Source organism: Adiantum capillus-veneris, chromosome 14, assembly GCF_014529385.1.
Source record: "Adiantum capillus-veneris isolate H3 chromosome 14, ASM1452938v2, whole genome shotgun sequence".
Taxonomy (NCBI): domain Eukaryota; kingdom Viridiplantae; phylum Streptophyta; class Polypodiopsida; order Polypodiales; family Pteridaceae; genus Adiantum; species Adiantum capillus-veneris.
In genome coordinates this window covers 132,428,444-132,450,816 of record NC_140944.1, presented here as the reverse complement: position 1 = coordinate 132,450,816, position 22,373 = coordinate 132,428,444, and positions in this window count along the sequence as shown.

Below are 22,373 nucleotides of genomic sequence, written 5' to 3'. Positions count from 1 at the left end.
TGCACCATTGACTCTTCTCCCAACACTAGAGATCCTTGGCATGATGTGACATCCTGTAGGTGGTCATTTCGGGTTTGGCTTCCAATGTGCTTCTTGCTTGACGATCACCTATTGTTTTTATCTCACTAGGTACTCTCCTTTAGATCTTAGCTAAGTATGTAGTTATTGATGGGGTTGGTTGCTGCACGTGGTACCGATGGAGGGTCATGGGTGCCAGTTTAGATCCTTGCCTTGCCATATAAAAAGGTAAGAATTCTATCTTTGCTTAAAGAGGTTTAGCATCACTATAATCCGATCTTGGAGATGAATGCTTATTTTATCCTTGTAAATCATTAAAGTCTTGATGAATAGGATAACCAGAATGTTATGTCATTCTGATCATACTGTACAAAAATGAATCGAAGACAAAATTGTTTTTGTGTAAACCACGTTCCTAATGTCTAAAGCTAGTTGTCTTGTGAACAAAGACTATAAATATTATCTTAATGCAACACACACACACACACACACACACACACACACACACACACACACACACACACACACACACACACACACACACACACACACACACACACACACACACACACACACACACACACACACACACACACGGCTAGTTATAGCGTGTTGCTATTTCCTTGGTATTATTAGATGGGGACTGTTGGCTTGGGGAACCTGTGGTAAATCACTGGCCTGAATTCACTTGATGATTTTCAAAAAAAGCATCATCAGGTGGTACCCTAATGGTACTTAACCCACACACATATGGTACTGGTACTGGTATTGGTATTGGTATTGGTACTGGTATTGGTACTGGTACTAGTAATGTACTGATATTGGTGCTGCTTGTGTAGTGGTTTTCAAACTGGTACTGGTACTGATGCTACTTATGTACTGGTACACACACACACATAGACACACACACACACACACACACATATGGCTGATTATAGCGTGTTGCTATTTTCTTGGTATAATTTTACTGGGACTATTGGCCCGGGGTATCTTTAGTGAATAACTCGCTTAAATTCACTAAGTATCATATAAATTGGTACCAATACTGGTAGTGACTAGTAATACTAGGTTATACTGCTACTGGTACTTGCACTCTGTACATACACACACACACGTACACACACACATGCGCACGCGTGCATGCACACGCACACACACACACACACACACACACACACACACACACACACACACACACACACACACACACACACACACACGGCTGATTATTGCGTGTTTCCAGTTCCTTGGTATAATTCGCTAGAACTGTTAGGCTTGGGATACCTTTGGTACTACTTGACTATACTGCTACTAGTAATGGCACTATACACTACATATACTGACACTGCTATACTTGTACTGGTACTAGTACTAGTACTACTGGACTATACTGGTACTGGTACACACGCACACACACTCATATGGCTGGTTTTTACGTGTTGTCATTTCCCTGGTATAATTCGTTGGAACTGTTGGCCTGTGGTACCTTTGGTGAATATTGGCTTGAATTCACTAGAAAATATATTTTTAGGTAGTACTTTAATGGTACCTAACCCTTAGTTATTAAAGGGTTTATGGGCTGGCTACCTGGCTCTGTAAATGATGTCGTCTTCTGCTTAATAGTGAGGTGGCTCCCTCATGACGGGGCTGCAATATTGCATCCTTAGCACTCTCTCTATCTCTGTGTGTGTGTGTGTGTACACGACGGTGCTGCTGCACCATCCCCCTATTGAAACCGGGCCCGCCATACGGCTCTGAAGGACGGTGGCTATCTGTTCCAAGCCCTATAAAAAGGTGAGCTTTACATGCTCACTTAGCATTGGTTGTGTGCATGTTATTGGGAGTTGTTGTCTGTACATTAGAACTGTGAAGGTTTTACCTACAAGGGGTAATGTTAAGTGTCGGATCTATGGAAAAAGGCAAGGATAAGCAAGCTATTGTGGAGTTGGCTACTCGGACTCAATCTCAAGTGACGTTTTGGCATTGAGATGGACTGCTGTCTGGACTAATTGATGGGTTGTGATTCACGTGTTGGTATGGGAAAACTCTCATGCATATGATGGTAGAGTTACTTTAATGAAAACTTCTACTGATATGTTTTTGTATTTACAACACTGGTTTTTACTCACCTCGTGAGTTAGGAATTGCTTTTTCCTATCATATCCATGTATATGAACACCCTTTTTTTCGGTGTCTATGACTTTGGTTTAAAATTCACTTTTGAGTTTAGGGATATTTGTCAATGCATTTTTATGGTTGGATATAAGCATGTAAAGAAGCATTGATAAGTTGTATCTTCTTAAGTGTGACCTTGAAAGGTGGTCTATTGATAGAGGTTTGCCTAAATATCTGGTGCATGACCCTATATAGTGGGGTTGACACACTTGTGGGGCGTAAGATAGCGGCCTGTATGGTCTGGTCTTATCTCATGAGAGCTTGCAAGGCCAAATGGGCTCCAAATGGTTTTTTTTCCTTGTATATAAAACATCTCTGCATATATGAGTAGCTTTACATTTCTTATTATTTATCTTTGAAAACATTTTAGTTGGGTGACATCTATAACATGTGGGATACCCATGCATCACCTACCTGCATACTATGCCAATGCTAACTGAAAGTTGTGTTGTTTCCATGGGTGCATGTGAGAGTTACCTTCTCAACTATGGTTTTCAAAGTTCCTTGGCTTGAAGATGATTCACTACTGTATCTTCTAGCCCTTGATTTCAGCACTTGTGTATAAAGACTGTTCTGTATTATGAATGAGAATTATACTATCTTTTGACATAGTTTCTAGTGTCTTTTGTAATCTGAAAGATACTTTGGTATATATGTTATATTGTTATTTGAACACGCACGCACGCAAACACATACATGGGTTAGTGACTGTGGAATAAGTGGCATTGATGTCTTTGAGAGAGTATTAGTAAGGCCAATTATATGACCTCCATATGGGAGGGGTGATTTGTAATACAAGTTTGTTTTGACACGTTAATGTGGACTGCTTGGGAAAGAAAAGGGTGCCCTTTGGTGTTTTTATTTTTTTTAAAGAAAGGGGGGGGGGGGGGGGGGGGTGGGGTGGTTTGGTTGTTTTGTCTTTTGTTTGTTTGTTTTGCTAAGATTCAAGAAGAACAGATTCTCATTGCACCCTTTTTGTGTGCAAATGATTATTGGAGAGAAAGGGGGGCAGGGATCTCTTTAAGTGGGGCACCCTTAAAGAGGGATCTTCTTCTTGACCAACTTTACTAAATGATAAAATTAAAACATATATAAAAAAATTCACATCCAATACATAAATGGCTTTTGTGAAACCAAAGGTTTCTCTCAAACAGGTGGGGGCCCGGGGAGAGAGAGAGAGAGAAGCCAACGAAAAGGGTGGGCGCGTTGTGATACCACATCACAATACAGCTGAAGAACACAACCAAAAGATTATATGACCCATGTGCACGCATGGATGCTTATGCACGTGAAAATATATTCATCTTTGGTCAATCCGCTTCTTGGAGTCTCTTCTAAGTTCTAAGTTCTCACCAGGGCTAGAAAAATACATTTTGCCTAGTTGGTGAAAATAAGGGCAAGCTTGAAATTCTCCCAATATGTGTCCCTAATCTTCGCAGCAGGACACTTTAACTGGAATCTAGCGAGATCCGGTCTGTTTGACCTCGAGAAAAAGCAAGGAGATGTAACGTGGAGAGAGAGAGGTAGAGAGAGAGAGAGAGTGCGAATGCCAACTGTGCAAGCTGTGTAGTTGACAGGACGGGTGCTGCTTTGGGGGTCAATTCTTCTATTCACGTCGCCCTGTTGCTCGCTATCATCCGTGACCTTGGTGGCTTGACAGGGAGGACGATGCTCGCAATGCTGTGGGTGAGCTTGGGGAGGAAGCGATGGGTATGGTATGCGATGCACGCAGGGCTGCAAGATGAGAGAAGAGGAGAAGTTTGCCAAGCTAGCCATGGCAGAACATGGGGCAAGCTTGCGATCGCCATCACTCCTGAGAGAGGATGCATGCACAGGGGCTATGGTGAGCTTGCGAACAGAGGCGCACACAAGCTGATGGCGGCGCGTCGCCGGGGGGGGGGGCTTGATGGCGACAATTGATGCTCTTTTCCTTCTCAATTCCAAGACGGGATGCGAATCTCGGGGGTTAATTAATTAATGAATTGGATTTTGACCCAGTATGTACCCAGTTTGGGTCAACATTTGAATCCTTTGCCAGTAATTACACTAAAACTTGTGTAAATTTTCTAGTTTTGTTAAAGGCAAGCTCAAAATTTGAAGCCTTTGCCAGTAATTACACTAAAACTTGTGGTTAATTTTCCAGTTTTGTTAAAGGCAAGCTCAAAATCTAGCCGGGATCTTACAATTTCAACCGGCTAAAATACATTGAACCCCAATTTTATTCTAACATTGGTTCTCACCACTGTTGAAAAAATTTATTGCCCTTGATTTTGAAGGTCAAGCTAATGGTGCAACCTAGACATATGCCAAAATTTAAGGTATTCACGAAATTTTTTGGCTAAAATGCTCAATTTTTAACCTTGAAAATTAAGGGCAAATGGAGTTGCAACTGAGATTTTTTATTTTCAACCAAGAGATTTACACTAGAAATTTGCCTCAAGCTTTTTGAAGTAGTGTTACAAATATTCTGCATAAGACGTTTATAATATATTATAAACACTACATAAATCAAATATTTGCCCACTAGGATACAAATGCAAGCACGACAGGACTCAAGAGATACCACATTCATTAGCAAAATGTGGTGGGCTCAAGTGCTCACACATCAGTGTGAATTTCTAGATTGGAAATGAAAAATTGCAGTGGTGATGGACCTTCATTTTCAAGGTAAAAAATTGTTCATTTTAGTTATAAATCCTAATAAATACTATGATATGTGGGGCTAGGCTCCTCTTTATATTGTATCATCAACTTTCAACAGATGTTCACACTAGATATATCCGGCCACACACACTCACTCACTCAGAGGACTTGTTTCTTGATTGTTGTGTCCACCAACAAATGTTTTGGAAGCCTCACTAGTTTTGTACCGATAGGGCAGCTCCGGATGCCTTGAAAAAATCACGAATGAAGAGAGTGACGAGGGCTCCAAAAGTAACAGGTTTCTTCTGTGGCATCACTAAAAGTCCATGCTAAGAAAAAGGATTTGTATTAAGGCAACAAGATACACCGATATCCAAGATAGTGAGCTACTTAAGAAAGCACATACTGAGAAAGTGGGTTGGCCAATATGAGGTTTTTCCTCCATTTGTGTGTGTGTGTGTGTGTGCGCGCGCGCAGGCACGCTTATAAGATTTCAAGCTCTCCCATTCTCTATCTTTTAGCATGGTCTCAGAGCCTCGTTGTGTATGAGGAGCTTGAAGCAGCAAGCAACATGAGCAGTGGTGGCAGAAGTGGTCTCAAGATTCAGGAGCCATCACCAAATGATCTCAATTGAGGTGCTTCTTTTTGGAGATCGTACATTTTGAGTTTCCATTTTCGGCATGTTTTAGCCCTCATTTCGGAGCTAGAGTGTATTTGCATGCAGAAACACTAAGGTTCAGGATTTTACACATCTACATTTTGGATATTTGCACAAGGTGCTGAAGTTGTTGCAGATATTAAGATCTGGCACAGAAATATTGGCCATGTAAATCTGCAAAGGTTGAAGATGACGCAGACTAAAGAGATGGTTATAGGTTTGCCAACATTAGACGTTGCTAAAATGCATTTTTTTTTTAGGCTTGTCACCTTGGGAAACAAGCAAAAGCATCGTTTGCTCATGACACGCATGTAAGCAAGAATGCATTGGATTTAGTATATAGAGATGTAGGTCCAACAAAGAATGCATCTATGGGTGGATGTAGGCACAATTGAGCTTCATTGATGACCGTACAAGGAAGGTATGTGTCTATTTCATGAAGCAAAAAGCAAGGTGTTTATGCACTTTTAAAATTTCAAGGCTATAATTGAAAACAAATTGGAAAACATGTAAATTTCTTGAGATTAGATGGAGGGGAAGAATAGTTATCCAATGAGTTTATTGATTTTCTAAAAAAGCATGGAATTTAGAGGTAGTTTTCATGCAAGTATACTCCACAACCAAACGGTGTCTCTGAGCAAGTAAATGCATAGTAGAAGTTGCTAGAGCGTTGATGAACGAGAATGACATGCCTCATTCTTATTGGGCTGAGGGTGTTGCTTAACATGTTTACATTATGAACAGGACCCCTACTACTTCAATACATGATATGGCACTAGAAGACAAGTTTTGTGGTGAAAAAAAAGATGTATACATTTTAAAGTATTTGGATGTATTGCTTATGTGTATGTGCCGGATGATCTCAGAAATAAGTTTGTTCCAAACCAAAAAAATGTGTGTTTATTGTTGATTCCCTTCAATCTTGTCACATGTAAAGTGAGGGTGATCAAAGACAAATACCTCATATGAACATAATTGGGGAATCTATATGCACACTTTCATTGGTTTCTCATAGCAATGGTTGTTTTGTAAAAAAAATATGGACTATAAATTTTCTTAATTGAACTTAATTAGAAGACTCTTGTGAGTTTGAAACCTTAAAAATTTCTCCCTTTTTTTGTCGTTTGAAGATTTGCTTTGACTAGTTTTACGGGATTACGCCCATTCACCCACACCCACATGCCTCATTTTGATAAAATGGCAAGTTGGTATGCTTATGTGAAGGATGAATTATGGGGTGATGTAAGAGAGAATGTGGCTGTAGAAAATGCAGGTGCACAATCACAGGTTTGGGCCTTGGCATCGGCGATTCAGATCCAACATCGGCAAGAACGGATCGGCTCTCGGCTAGTGTCTGACATCGGCTCTCAACATTAGAGCTGTTTCGACAGCGACTTCAGGGATTTTTAACATCGACAATTTACCCTAGCGTTCTTCTCGACACCTCTCATTACACGATAAATTTTTGACATCCGACCCCGACACTAGCGTTCTCATGAACGAGCATTTTTTCGTGGACGGCTATGCCTGCAACATGCACGGGTGAGGTACCTCTGTCATAGATGGGTGACGCTTGACATTTAATAGAGCACATTTCTCTCAGGCGGCAAAAATCGGCACCGACATTTTCATTCTACACCGACACACAGGTTAACAGGGGGTTTTTGAGCCCACATACACCAATTTTCTCAAGGTTTTCAGACACTTACAGGCACAACGCCTTTCATGCGATTTTGGTAGTCATTTTGACAATATTTTCTCTACGGACAGATACGTTGACAGATGCATGTTTGTTGGAACACACATATTGCTATTGAGCTCTTTTGAGAGAAGACATCCTCGCAGGGATCCTTCTTTACTACATGCAACAGTTCTTGGCGCCTATGGTGCGTGGTCACTCATGTACGTTGAGTTGCGATTACTGCCTATTGTACTTTGTGTGGAGCCATCTTTTGGCTGTTTTGGCAATTCTCGGTTGTTTTTGAGACTCAGACTGGAAGAGCCCTTTCTGAGACTATGGCTAGTCGTTTTGAGTTTTCTTTAGCCTTTGGAGGGTCGTTGCATGAGGTTTCTTTTAAGATGGGGTATTGTCAAATGTTGAGATACCTTTGGTGATACAGGTTGTTGGAGATCCCCTTTTACGGTACCCTTGCCATAGGATATGTATCTGGTCAGATTTTTTGGCTTTTGACGCCAAGTTGGTGGTCACACGGCAATTGGTTTTGAGCAGTTTATGCCCAGTGGTTGTTTTGAGCAATTTATGCGCTTACTTTTGTCCTGTTGGGTTTGAGATTTTGCTCCTTGTACAGAGGAAACTCTATCGGATTTTTCTTGCGAGTCCATTTTATGCGTTCTTGGCACCCTTGACTGTCATAGGGTCACATTCTCTTGAGTCATGGCTGCGAGTAGTGCTTCCAAAAGAGAAGATTACTACATCAAAAAGTTTGATGGCACAAACTTTGCTATTTGGCCGGCATCATATGCAATATGTTTTGATCATCAAAGGCTTGATAACACCCTTGCATGAAAGAAGAGAGAATGTGTGCACTATCAATGGGAAGAATTGATTGAGTGTGCTATGGTGACCATTCGCCTACACCTTGGTGTATCCATTTACTTTACCATAATTGATAAGACCATTGCCAAAGATTTATGGGATGCTCTATGTGCAACATGGGATGGCAATGCCTCAAACAAGGTTTTCCTGATGAAGAAGCTTATGCACATGAATATGAAAGAGGGCAATAATGTTAGTGTCACTTGAGCAAGTTCAAACAACATATTTTCACAGATTACTTCAAAAGGTCTCAATTTCGATGATGAATTGAAGGCCATTTTCTTGCTGTGTTTGCTACCATCATCACGGGATACCTTCAACACAGCCATAAGCAATTCTGCACCTAATGGAAAGCTAGTTTTCAATGATGTTGCTAGTGTGTTGCTTATTGAGGAGATTCAAGTCAATCTCTTGATGCGAGTGGGCATGGTGATGCGTATGTGGCTAGTGGCAATTTTGTGACAAGCAAAGGCAGCATGCTCGTAGCCGTGGTCATTCTCAAGATTGCAAGCAAGGTCGTAGCAAGAGTTGCAACAAAGACATGAGAAATGTTGAGTGTTACTACTGCCATAAAAAGGGACACTTGAAGAGAGATTTCCACACATTGTAGCGTGACAAGGGCAAGGAGAGAGAGAAGTTTGACAAATCTAAAAGCGACGTCAAAATTGAAGAGATTAATGTGGTTGAGTCTCCAGCATTTGAGACAATTTTTGATGTGCCAAATTCTCTTGATTTGAATTAGATTCAAGTTTTTGAGAGTAACCAACTCTCTCTACTCTAGATTGAGTTGGTTTTTTATGATAGCTATTCCAAGTTGGATTATTAGAGTTAGTCAAACCAGCCTAGGCAAGCGGACTTTGGACATAAGATCACACAAAGACTGAACTAAAATGGAACATGAGATCGATACTTGCTCTGATTTTGGAATGAATATTGTGATAAAGAAAGTACAATTGATATTAAGAACAATAGTAAGACCAAGGAATGCTCTAAGCTAATGCCAATTGAGTATAAGAGTACAACTAGCTCCAAGAGTGATAATAGACTCAACATTATCAATAAGCTCCGCCAAATGAGTAATGGACCCTATTTATAGGTGTCAAAATGGGCCTCTAACTGACTGTTCCTCGTACAATTAGTGTAGTAACTAGGCTCATGAACTACCAATTCTTACTGCTGATTTGACCTCCCAAAATGGGGGTCTGTTCCCACTATCTACATTTCCTTCCCCCTTTCTTTGTATTTTGAAATATTTCCAAAATTTCAGGTGTTGAAAAAATTTTCACGTGTGTTTCTCATAATGGGTCTGAATCCACCCACTTTTCTTCCATCTCTCTCCAATGCAACAGATCCTAAGCTACTCTAGGTGAACCTTACTTCTTGCAAGCTGAGATATCTGGAGCCTTCTTCTTTGGGGTTTGTAGATGACCCGAGGTGAAGCCTAAATTGCTAGAGGTTAACTTGTACCTCGAGCACTGGTAGCCACATTATTTTTTTTAATCAATGAATAAATTGCTTCCTGCTCCAATTGTTCCTTGCGTTTCAGTCATCATTTTCACTTCATAGCGCATCAAGTCATTCCATGTCTTAGAATTAGCATCATATAAAGTGCATTTTCCATTGATTAGTCTTTCTCTGACCAACTTATGATAGCAAATTGGATCTGCATGAATCCATCCCTCTGGTAGCGGTTGGTTTACTTTGTCCTTGCCTCGAACAACACTTCAACCATCTCTCTGAACTGAGGTTTTTGATGCTGCCTTGCTTGCCAGTTCCTTCTCTGGAATTTTGGAGTCTTCTATAGATACTTGAAGCAATTCATTGGTAATCTTGATCAATTGCCTAAGCTAATCTCTCTGTGGGTGTATTCTACTTTGAAAAAGATGAAAATCAGCTTTCAGTTCATTCACAATAAGCTTCTGCTAAGTCTCATTCAAGACATCTCTTCAAGACACCCACTCTGCTTTGCTGCACTCATATCATTCTCGCAAATGATCTACTATCTTGACATAAAACTGATGATTAGCTGGCTCATTATATTTAAGATACAGAGCATGGAAAAATTTAGGCGGCTCCTCCTCCTTTACATACAATTGCATACAACAAAATTGATGAATCTCGGACAAACTCTATACAATTCATGACTATGTGGTTTTCCTAGAGGAGCATCTTTGCAAAAAATTAGATCATATGAAATAAATTTTTAAGAGAAATCTCTTGCTCTTTGTGTTATAAAATCTAATATCTAACCAACCCAAATGATTTTCTCATATTAAATTGATCACTTAATGTGGGAGAATAAATGGGAACAAGTGTTAAGATATAGATATGTGCTTATAGATCTATCTCAACACGGGGCCAATAGTAAAGGGGCCCAAATGGGAGATGGTCTATCAAGAGCAAGGCTAACCAATGGAGCATAAGACCTTAGGGTTAGCTTCATTGAAGACCTCCAATAATGTGTGTAAAAGTCCTTTGACCTTAGGTAAGCTAGGGCTGAGCTTGAGGTGGGAACCCGGCCCAAGCTCGAGGTGCTTGTCGTGCTTGAGGTGCTTGTCCTGCTTGAGGTGCTTGTCATGCTTGAGGTGCTTGATTAAGATGCTTGAGGTTCTTGACTGGCTCCATGCTTGAGGTGCTTGACTTGGTGCATGATTAAGGTGCTTGAGGTGCCTTGAGAAGCTTGCCTGAGATGCTTGTGGGAACACCCCCTACTTCAAGTGCTTAGTCATGCTTGATGACTAAGGGGCTTGCTCATCCAAAGTCAAAAATATCCCTACAAGGAGGGGGGCGAGCCTACAAGGGGGGGGGGGGGGGGGGGGGATGAGAGAGAACACACACACACACACACACACACAAGGGAAGCCCCAGCTTGAAGAGGCAGCAAGGACACTTGTCAAGTTCCTCCCCATGTTGCCCTCATGGTGTGCCTGAAGCCTATTGGTTGGCCACCCAAGGGGTCCAATGATAATTTAGGATATTTAATTAATTGATTTTGCATTTATCAAGTCCTCTCTCTCAAAGGGGAAAGGGGGACACTTGTCCCAAGGCTACCCATGTTGCTTGTAATGGCTCCTGCTTGTGATTGGCTAGGCCTGGAGGGGTCCAATGAGCTTCAAGCATGAGCTACAAGGGGGGGTAGACCCAAGCAAGCTAGGGGGGTGCTTAGGGGGTATACTCACCCACACACACTCACAAACACTCTCATTGTGTACTATGCAAAGTGCAAGAGTTCCCTCTCCTTCTCCAAGCAAGTAGAGGTTGAGAGCCTACACCAACACTCTTGGCAATGGAGTGCAAATCCATCCAAGAGCCATGCTTCAATGCTTGAGCTTGACATCTATTTCTTCTTCATTACTATGCTATTATGTATGCTAGCACAAGAGTTATGATAAGTGAGGAACTAGCTCTTTCTCGTATGAAATGTTTCTTCTTCCTCTTCCCTACCCTCATTCCCTGCTAGCTCTCTCCACCTTCGAAGGTGTTTGAGGTCTTGGGACTGAGGCTTGGTATAGTTAAAGCTTTCTTCAAGTTTAGGTTATGCTATGATGGTGATGCATGAAGCTTTCCATCTTCATTGCTTCACCTAGGTCACAAGGAACACAAAGAATGTATTGTAACAAGTCTCTCTTTATGGGAGAAATCATAATACAAATGCCTATTGGAGGGGGGACCGGCTCCACATAAATCCGGTCCTAAACTGTTGTCATGTTCTCTAAATTATCTCTCTTGCAAAAGTATTGTCCATGCCAAGTTAACTAATTGCTATAATTATGTTGATATCTTCAATTATGTCTACCCGCTATGCTCACAAAATCATTTCTTGAAAGTACTCTCATTAAATTCTGCTACTCTCAAATTGAATAGGCAAATTCCATTACACTTTGAGACTCATTTGTGTTTTAGGACCCTTGCTATTGGTAGCATTATTCTCTAGTAGTAGCCTCACTTTGTGATCCAACACTCCTTTATCAATTTTCATCTTGACCAACATAACTTTTATTTTAGTGTCGATGTCCTTCATACAGTTGTATGTTGGCTTATCTCCCAATAGCATTTTGAGTTGAAGTCCATTACTTTTTGAGAATCACTATAGATGGTTCTTTTAGACGTGGATTGATAGTGACATCATCAGTGGTGAGCATCCATTTTGGTACCCTCTCTAGCACCTGAGTAGAACTGGGATGTGGAGGTAATTGAGAAGTATCTTGCCCATGATAACTGATCATCTGCCATTGCTCCACCATTCTTTTGGCTCTGACGTACAACGTTTGAAAACGCTAAATCTGAATATGCAGTTACATCGTGCAAGTACTCGTAGATTTGTGTTTCCTTTTGCTCTCTTAGTCACCTTTTAGACTTAAGAGTTCACGGGAATGATCCAGATCAGTGTCTGAATGCAGGTCTATCTCAATATCTTTCCCTTTTTCCAACGTCTGAAGATCTGAAATACTGTGTTTTGTTGGGTTCCTTGTTGGGTCTCATTAGACTAAGTTTGATCCTTCTAGTTCTAATCTTGTCCTTTAGTTTGCCCGTTCAATCCATTTCCCCTTGTGTAGCATTGTTTTGCTGACCACGAGCCAATGGACCTAGTGCTAGAGGAGGAGGTTGATTATCATCATCATCACTGTGGTGGCTCGCACTAGCTCCATCCTCCTAATCCTGATCGTCTTCTTTTTCTTCATAATTATTCCTTATGTTCTTGAGTATTTAAGTAATCCATCAGTGCTTGGTTGATTAAAGTATTTGTATACTCTTTGGCCTTCTCACCTAGATCAAACTTGATGAACCCAACTAGATTCTGCAAATCTTCTAAGTTCAAAGAGAGATTGCCCTCTCGATAAGAAATATCAACCAATGATTGATAAATGTACTTTTCCATAATACACTTCTTCAAGGTATTGTGAACCTCATGGAGTGTACTTAGAGAAAGCCATTTTTTGATTTAGTATATTTCTAAGTGCACCTTTTGCTCTAAGTGCTTCTTGCTTCTTCCATAATTGCATTGTTAATTGTCAGTGTAACTGTTCTATCCTCCTCTGTTGAGTGGACATGAGGCATCCATGTTTTTTCTAGTCAATATCATACTTCAAAACCAAATCTTTCAAATGGAAAGTTTCTTGTTTGTATTCTTTAGCTTGATTTTGTAGCTCCTCTTGTAGACTAGTCACTTCATAACTTAGAATGGAGCCCTGTGCTTCCATCATCTGACCCACATCATTTACGATTGTACTCTAACCAGCTTGGATGGTAGCAAAACATCCATCTATTGGCTCATCCTTATGTTGTGAATTGAATGTTGTCCCACTGTGTTTACAGAGAGAAGTTCACACACCCTATATTGTTGTTTAGGGTGGACTTCTACTCTTGTAGGATTCAACCTTTGGGACTATCCCTATAGGATTATCTTATTTTGACATTGATAGGTGTTGGATTTTCTTGGATATTCCTTCACGTGGTTTCTTGGTGACCCTTTTGTAGACCTAAATGATTCCTAATTTTGAGTCCACATTTTGTTCTTGGTAGCTCAAGGGACATGTACCCTAGCCACAATTGTGGGCTTTTCTTTCCCATTGTGTGGGATGGATCAACAAGATTGAACTATGGACATGTTACTTGGCATTTTTGTTAGATTTTAGATATCTACTATAACTACTTTTATAGGGGGAGTGTTAGAATAAAGACTCCATGGGTAAGAAGTCTTAAACCATGCAAGATGTACACCACCAAATGAGGGGTTATCAACATGGGTGGTAGAGGTCACCTACTGCAGGGAAGCTTAGAAGGCTTTAAAACATTGGTTCAAGTCCACTTTTAATAGAGAGGTTTTTTGTATGGCCCATTCAACTTCTCTCTCCTTGCCCTTCTCTCAGGCTTGTCTAGCTCGTGCTCCTTCTCCACTTCCTTTTCCCTCTACTTCCACAACAAGTCAGGGGATGGATGACCAGCCCTGTCCAACCACCTAGCCATAATGTCCTTTATCCCAACAACCTTCCACTTAAAGACCAATGTGTCCCTAAGTGACCAAAAACAAGTAATATGTACAAAATTGTACAAGTGTGAAGCATGTCAGTGGCTTCACCCTACACCCATCAAGTCAATGCAATGTGGAAACCGCTACGATGATCGGCTATTGGAAGAGCATACACGAGGTTGCCATCACTATAAATTTTGACTAGTTCAATTTTCTTGTTTGTCAAGACATCTTGAATGAAGTGATACCTCACATCAATGTGTTATGTTTTTGTATGAAACACGAGATTCTTTGCCAAAGCAATGGCATACTGACTATCACAATGTAGCACTAGAGGCTACACGTTTATGTCCAAATCTCCCACCGTACTACTTTCTTGGTGGAATTTGATGTGGCAACATACTCAGACTCTTTAGTGGAAGAGCATGTGTGATCATAAAGAAATGACCTTAAAGAAAAAATTTCTCTAGTAAATATGAAGAGATAGCTAGATGTAGACCTCCCGTTGTCTGTATTCCTTGCATAATTTGTATCTGTTTATCCAACAATTGATGCATCACTATTCCTAAAGTGTAAGCACTTGCTCGCTTTACGGTTCAAGTATCTGAGGATATACATCAATGATTCCCAATCTTTCCTACCAAGATTTTCCATATAGTGACTCACCATTACCACTGCAAATGCAATATCTGGCCTTATTGCCACCATCACATACATAAGACTTCCAAATACGAAGGAATATGGCACTTTTGCTATCTCTTCCTTCTTAGCATCAAACTCAAAAAAATCTTCTTTGACATATACCAAAAATGGGGTACTCAATGTCTTTGACCCTTGCAAATTGAAATGATGCAAAACCTTTACAATGCATGCTTCTTGAGGCAACATACGATTCTTTTTAGTCCTATCCAATTTAATGCGCATACCAAAAAAGTGACTAGCTTCTCCAAATCCATCATAACAAAGTTTTGACTCAACATTCAATGTGAAAATTTTAGTATCTAATTGCATATGAGTGTCAAAGGTTGAAAACAAAGAAACAACTTGATGAAATCTATATTTTTTTGCTTCTTTTCTCACAAAATCAACCAAAAGCTTACTCCTTAAGCTCTACAAAAGCTCAAGATTCATACTCAAGGTCAAATCTGCACTCCTTCTTAAACACCACTGCATCTTCTTCACCAAACTCATGCCTCTTTGCTCTTTCAACGACAACACCACAATCACACTCTGATACTAGTTGAAAGGATTGAGAGAGAGAGAGAGAGAGAGAGAGAGAGAGAGAGAGAGAGAGAGAGAGAGAGAGAGAGAGAGAGAGAGAGAGAGAGAGAGAGAGAGAGAGAGAGCCAGGATCTGCTGGAGCACATACACAACAATTGTGCAGCTCTTTATTCTCTATTATCCACAATATTATAGATTAATGTGTTAGTGATGGTTGTTAGTTAGGAGATGAGTGGCTGACCATGTTCGATCGCTCGACCATGTCGGCCTTTATCCCAAAATAATGTGCTATGAGTTGCACTTAGATCAATCAAAGTTAAAGCTAATAGTTGTCAAAATTTTAATGAGCATTTCACCTAAGTCTACCTCAACTTTCCAATTCTTGCAAGCCTCCAACATTGCATGCATGGATAAAACGCTCTATAGTCAATGAGGAACCTCTAACAAGGTTGCATGACATATTATAAATTAACTACAAAATGTCTAGCACCATGATTCCCCTCCCTCTGATGACATCCTTCTTATTCCTCCTCTTGGTATGCCGACTCGCTCAAGATTCATTAAGGAAGGTATGGGGATCTGCAAATATCTTCTCAAAGATTTCTCTCTATGGTCTGCTACATCTAATGGAATGACTGAGCATTATGTGAAATTGGCATAGTGTACCTTGCAATAATGCATGACATATGGAATTCCAAACCAAGCATAGAAGATTGTCTTTTGATCAATATTGTATGCTAAGGGTAAGGTAGTAAACCAACTATAGTTGGTTTTCCCCAATACTTTCCCTTCCCTCTCAACCAATGCTTTAAATAAAAATGGTGCTAATATGAAGGTCTCTTCCTAGTCTGTTTGATTAGAGTATAGCTTCTTACTCTTCACGCTTGTCAGGGATATTGGTGTATATATGGTGATAAACTGATAGGATAGCCTCCTAAATCCTCCTACCTTCCACCTCTATATTTACAAGTGATGGATCTCTCTTCCCTCACCTAGTCGTGGGTAGAGATAAAAGGCGTGAAATATTGGAGTTATTCACGAGATGTATATCCAAAAAATCTTGCAACGTTTTAGTAAGCAAGGGGAGAAGGCTTCATTGAGTACCCCAATGTAGTCATATAAACTTACTTAGCAAGGACGATGCTCCCAAATCTGATGCTAAGAAAGAAAAAAATGGAAAACATGCCATACTCTTCAGCAATGCGAAGTCTTATGTACGCCATGGTAGCCATTAGTCTAGACATTTTGTTTAAAGTGGGAGTGCTTAGCAAATATATGGAAAATCCTGGTAGAAAACACAGGAAAGCAGTGAAGCACATTTTGAGATACCTTAAGGGTACAACAAATAAGTGCTTACACTTTGGGAATAGAAATGCATCCATAGTGGGTTACACGGATGTAGATTATGCGAGTTGTGTGGATAGTAAAAAATTTACATCTAGCTATGTATGTTTGTTTGCTAGAGCAGCTGTTTTGCGGAGATCATGCCTCAAGGATTGCACCTCATCTTCCAACACAGAGGCAAAGTATGTAGTGCTAGCAAGGAAGCTGTATGTTTAACTCACATAATGGAAGATCTTGGCATTCATCAGATCTAGTGTTGCATTCTCATAGTCAGCGTGTTATAGCGTTAGCCAAGAACCTTGGGTTTCACTCGAAGTCAAAAGACATAGAGGTCAAGTATCATAGAGGTATCATGTGATACGAGGTATGTTGGCTAACAAATGCATCGAGGTAATCAAGGTCCATACGGATTGTAACCGTATACATGCTCTTATAAAGAGCTTAGTCTCATAGCCATTCGCACATTGCATTGAGATGATGGGTGCAAGATGAAGCCACACACAAGCCACAACATTAGGAAGAGAATGGAGTCTAGAAGGGACTCTTTATTTGGATTTAAGGGAGTAAAACCTTTAGTAGTAAGAAATCCATGAAAGGACATCTTTTGAATCCAAACATGCAAGACGGCTTGTTTATTTGAATTAAAAATTTTCTCGATCATATCTATGGAAAGATCTCAACAAGTAGATTGAAGATCTATAATCCCCATTCAAACCGGATAGTGTGTTGAAGCTATGGAAGGCCAGAAATCATAAAATTGCCCACCTCCTATTTTACGGGAAAAGTGCATCCTTTGACCACTCTTATGCCTCTCTTACACACCCACCATTCTTGCACACATGGCATACACCTATTTGTCAAAATGTTAGTAACCTCCATAATCTCATGGAAAATAAAGAGGCCTCTTATATATGTGCGCGCGTGTTTGTGTGTGTAGGTATGTATAGAATTTATTAGAATCATGCAAGGTGAAGCTGCACTTTAGCATTTTAGAGTGATAGAATGCAAGAGAAGTCAAGCCATGTGACGATGTGAAATGAAAGGTGAAATAAAAAGATTCATTTAATATTTTAAAATCAAAATAACATTTAAAATAAGTCTAAATCATCATTAAAAATTCAATGGCATGTCTCTACAAAAAAGAAATTAAAAAAACTATTTTATAATCTATACCAATAATAATAATAATAATAATTATATATATATATATATAATTCCTTTCATGACCCCAAAAAAACACAAGCACACACTGAAGAAAGAAATCATGACAAAATGTGAGATAAAACGTTTATTGAAAGCAAAGTTGAAAAAGACCCAAAATAACGTAACCAAATTATATATATTCAACTCAAACTCACATTGATTGAACTAAGAAAGAAAATCTAATCCTAACAAGCAACCCAACATAGGTGTGCTCATTTTTCCATGTATTACTTTTAGTAAGAATCTAGCAAGATTCTAATCAAAACCTTTAAGTGAAAGACAAAGCAAACAAAAGGGATGCACATTGGAGAGAGAGAGAGAGAGAGAGAGAGAGAGAGAGAGAATAAAAAAACTTTACTTTCTGCTTGAAAAATGACCATCCAATGAGATTTCAATCAGGGTTTTTCATTATTAACCAAGAAATATCTATACTTTATTTAAGGCAGCTTAAAATTTCAAGAAAGGAGAGGGCATCCACATGTCAAGCTATGGTTCAGTTCAAAGAAAACTTTAAGAAACATTTGGTTTGAAATACAAAAGTGAAGGGTAAGTAGTAAGTACTAGGGTAGAGGAGCCAATACAGGGATGCCGAAGTTGAAGCAGGTGTTGAGGAAGCTTTCCTTCACTATTGTCAGCAAGAGAGGGGTAGCAAGAAGCTCTTGTGTGGGCGCAACAGCAGCAAAAGACGGACATCAACTGCAACAAATTGTCGTGAGCACGCACATCACATCTTTGAATTCGCATGTAACATAATCGTGCACCAATAGGAAGACAATCCCAGGGGCAAATAGAAATGCCGATGCCAACAGGGATTGAACCCTCCCCTCCGCATATTGAAAATCAACACCTCAATTGTGAGCTAACCACTACACGTGCGGAAAGAGCTTTTTTTTGTGTGCAACTTTGTCTTTTTTATTGGGGGTAGGGAGGGCTCTCCTTTGGGGCCCGGCCATTTACTGGCTCCTCTACCCTATGATGGTAGAAAATGAAAAGACTGATCTTTGAGTTTTGACAAAAAGTCAAAAAACTTAGTACTTTATCTATATTTATATTATTTATAGTCATTGGCAAGGCCATGGAGTTTTACTCTAGCCTTCAAATTTCAAGGGAGACTACTTCTATTTTTGTAAAGGGTGGCTCTACTTTGTAATTCAAAGGCCATAAAGAACGGCGAGCACTATATGGCATGGGCGGGCTCAAATGGGATCAAGGGTGGAGGTGACGGATCATGACATGCATGCATTGTAGACCATGTGATCGGCACCCAAATTTACAAATCAATCCACACTTATAGTGTAATGCATTGGAGTACCATGCTCTTCAGTGAAAGTATACATGCTTGGTGGTTAGAGTCCATGCCTTGAATGGGGCAGGTCATGGATTCGATGTGCAAGTTGCGATACAATCTTTACTCGCTTGAATTTACTTTTTGCTGGCCAAATTTATTTTTTTTCCCCATGAATTTACTTAACAATTCAAATCCAACGGTCCGAATGACCCACCATTGATCTCATTTGAATGTGCTTGTGCTCGATATAGTGAGGAGGATAAACAATTCCCTTTTCCTTTCTACACAAAGATACACGTAGCCTTGAAATTTATACTTGAGCTTAAAAAGATGTAGAACTTTAGAAGATTTCACGCATTGTATAATGTTGAGCTAAAATTCACACTTGGCACCTCCATGTACAATTGTCCTTCTAGCCCCGAGAATGTGCACATTGCACAGTGTAGCTTTGTGCAAAGGGCAAGAGTTGGATGGTCTCAAAATTGAATTGGCACTATCTACATCTAATGTAGGACAACATGAGCGTGCTTTGTGTGTGTGTGTGTGTGTGTGTGTGTGTGTGTGTGTGTGTATGTGTGTTGGAATTAGGGTTGTAGAGAAATGCACACAGCTTGGAGAAGACGAAGGAAGCTCAAGGCATACAACTGAGAGTGTGTTACTTAGTGTGCAATGGAAAGATAGATAGCCCTAGAGTGATGGGCATATATACAATGCACGGGGGAAAAAACCTCCTAAAGAGGGAAAAATTGCCCCGACGGTCCTAGTTTGTTCACACACATCACTACCACATGTATATGGTAATAAATCCCCCTTGGAGTGATGCGGTGAACGAGAGCTGGCACATGAGTAAAGGGAAGTGCCATGCCCTGAGGACATGATTAGTCCACAAAGGGGAGTAAGCCCAAAGCTTTGTAGAAAGCTTCGAGCTTCTCACAAGAAAATGCCTTTGTGAGAAGATCTGCAAGGTTGTCATGTGTTGGCACAGAAGCCAAGTTGATCTCTCCTGTTGAGAGCCTCTCCCTGACATAGTGGTAATGCACCTCAATGTGCTTTGTGAAAGCATGAAAAATTGGGCTCCTTGCAACTGCCAATGCACTCTGGCTGTCAGTGTAGATAGTGTTGGCAATGTCTTGTCCAACACCCAAATGAGCCATAAGGCATCTGAGCCATACACACTCAACCGTAGCTAGGGAGACTGCCTTGTATCAGTCTCACAACTCAAAGTGGCCATAGTAGGTTGCTTCTTGCTCAACCAAGATATACATGAACTACCAAGCATGAAACAGAAACCACTTGTGGACACTCGCGTGTCAAAACAACCAGCCCAATTTGAGTTTGAAAAAGCATGTAAGTCTGGCGGCAATGATCCCCCCTTGGGATAAAACAAGCCACGATGTAAAGTGCCACTAAGGTAGCAAAAAATCCTCTTGACAGCCTGCCAATGCTTAGACCCTAGGATATGCATAAATCTGCTGACCTGTGAGACTGCAAACTGAATATTTTGCCTTGTTTTGCATACATAAATGAGGTAGCCAACATCAGTTTGTTAAAGAGTGACATCAGCAGGATCGCCAGAATCTTATAGATTCAACTTCAAACCTGTCTCCATGGGAGTGGCAATAGGTTTGCAATCCTCAAGTCCAAACTTATATAGAAATGTCTCTATGTAACTTTTCTGACACAAGGCAATACCACCATCACACTGCTTAAGCTGTATGCCCATATAATGATGCAAAGTAGCATTCAAATCGGCCTTAAATTAATATGTGCCTCATTGGGACCAGTGATCAACAAATCATCTACATAAAGAATCATCTACATAAAGAACTACAATAAGAAATATATCACCCTCACGCTTTACATACAACATGCTTTCTGTTGGACTATTACAAAAGCCTTGTTTGACCAAATGAGTGTTAGCTTTCTCATACCAAGCACGAGGAGATTGCTTCAACCCATAAAAAGCCTTGTTACATTTGCACACTTTGTTCTCTTGTCCTTTCTTGACAAAACCGCGAGGCTGCATTACATAAACTTCCTCAAATATGTCACCATTCATGAAAGCAGAAACAACGTCTGATTAATGTACATCCCAACCAAAATGAGATGCCAATGCACATAGAAAACGCACAGTAGTCATACGACAAGTGGGAGAAAAAGTCTCTTCATAATCTATGCCTTTTTGTTGTGCATAACCCTTTGCAACAAGTCAAGCCTTATGGCGATCGATCTCACCATCTGGCTTGCGTTTCAACTTGTATACCAACTTCGTACCAATGGCCTTTTTGTAAGGAGGCAAATCACATAAAGTCCATGTGTCATTTTCTATAAGTGCATCATATTCTGATTGCATGGCATGTTAGGAAATAAGACGTAGCTAAATAGATAATTGAGTAGATTACTTTATGGAGAGAGACAGATTTACATACACGAGATTATAGAGTCGAGAGAGAGAGAGAGAGAGAGAGAGAGAGAGAGAGAGAGAGAGAGAGAGAGAGAGAGAGAGAGAGTACACACGATATACGTGGTTCACCCAATGTGGGCTACGTCCACGGGAAAGTAGCCACTCAATGGCTTTAGTACTTCAAAACAAGAAGTAGTTTAAAAAGGGAATATACCCTTAATGGAGCTCCCGCCTTGCTTCAGTCTCACCACCTCACACTCACCTTGTTGCATCAACTTCACCTATGAAATGTGTGTAGAAATGGCCTCCTTTTATAGGCCAAAAGGGCTGCCCTCTTTCATGAGAGGCAGCCATGTGTATCCGCCCTTGTGTAGATAAGTCCAGATCGGACCCTTCATTCCGCCCATGTGTGGCCGCCCTTGAGAAGACAAGTCCGCTTTTGAATTCGGCCACCGGCCACCATCGGCCATTGACTTCCGACCACCGGCCACCGGCCAACCGACGGTTGTTTTCCGACCACATTCCGGCCGCCGTCCGGCCATAATATTCCCACGAAAGGAATATTCCGGCGAGGGAAATAAAAATAACTTGCCTCTGATTTTTGGTTGTGAAAATTTTGGTTTCCGGCGAGTGATTTTCCTTCATGCACGATGGCTTCTCCTCATAATGGGGGCCTTACAAATGCGCGCTTTTACCACATAAAATTACAAGGGTAAATCAAGCTCCATACTTAACAATCTCCCACTTGGAGACTAATCTCCAAACCAAACCTGTGACTGCTTTCCATCCTGGCTTCTTATCCTTGAATGCCGATTAAGGATGAGCAAAAGCTCAACTTCTCCTTGTTGACCACCTTTGTAAACATGTCTGCAGGATTTTTACTTGTATTAT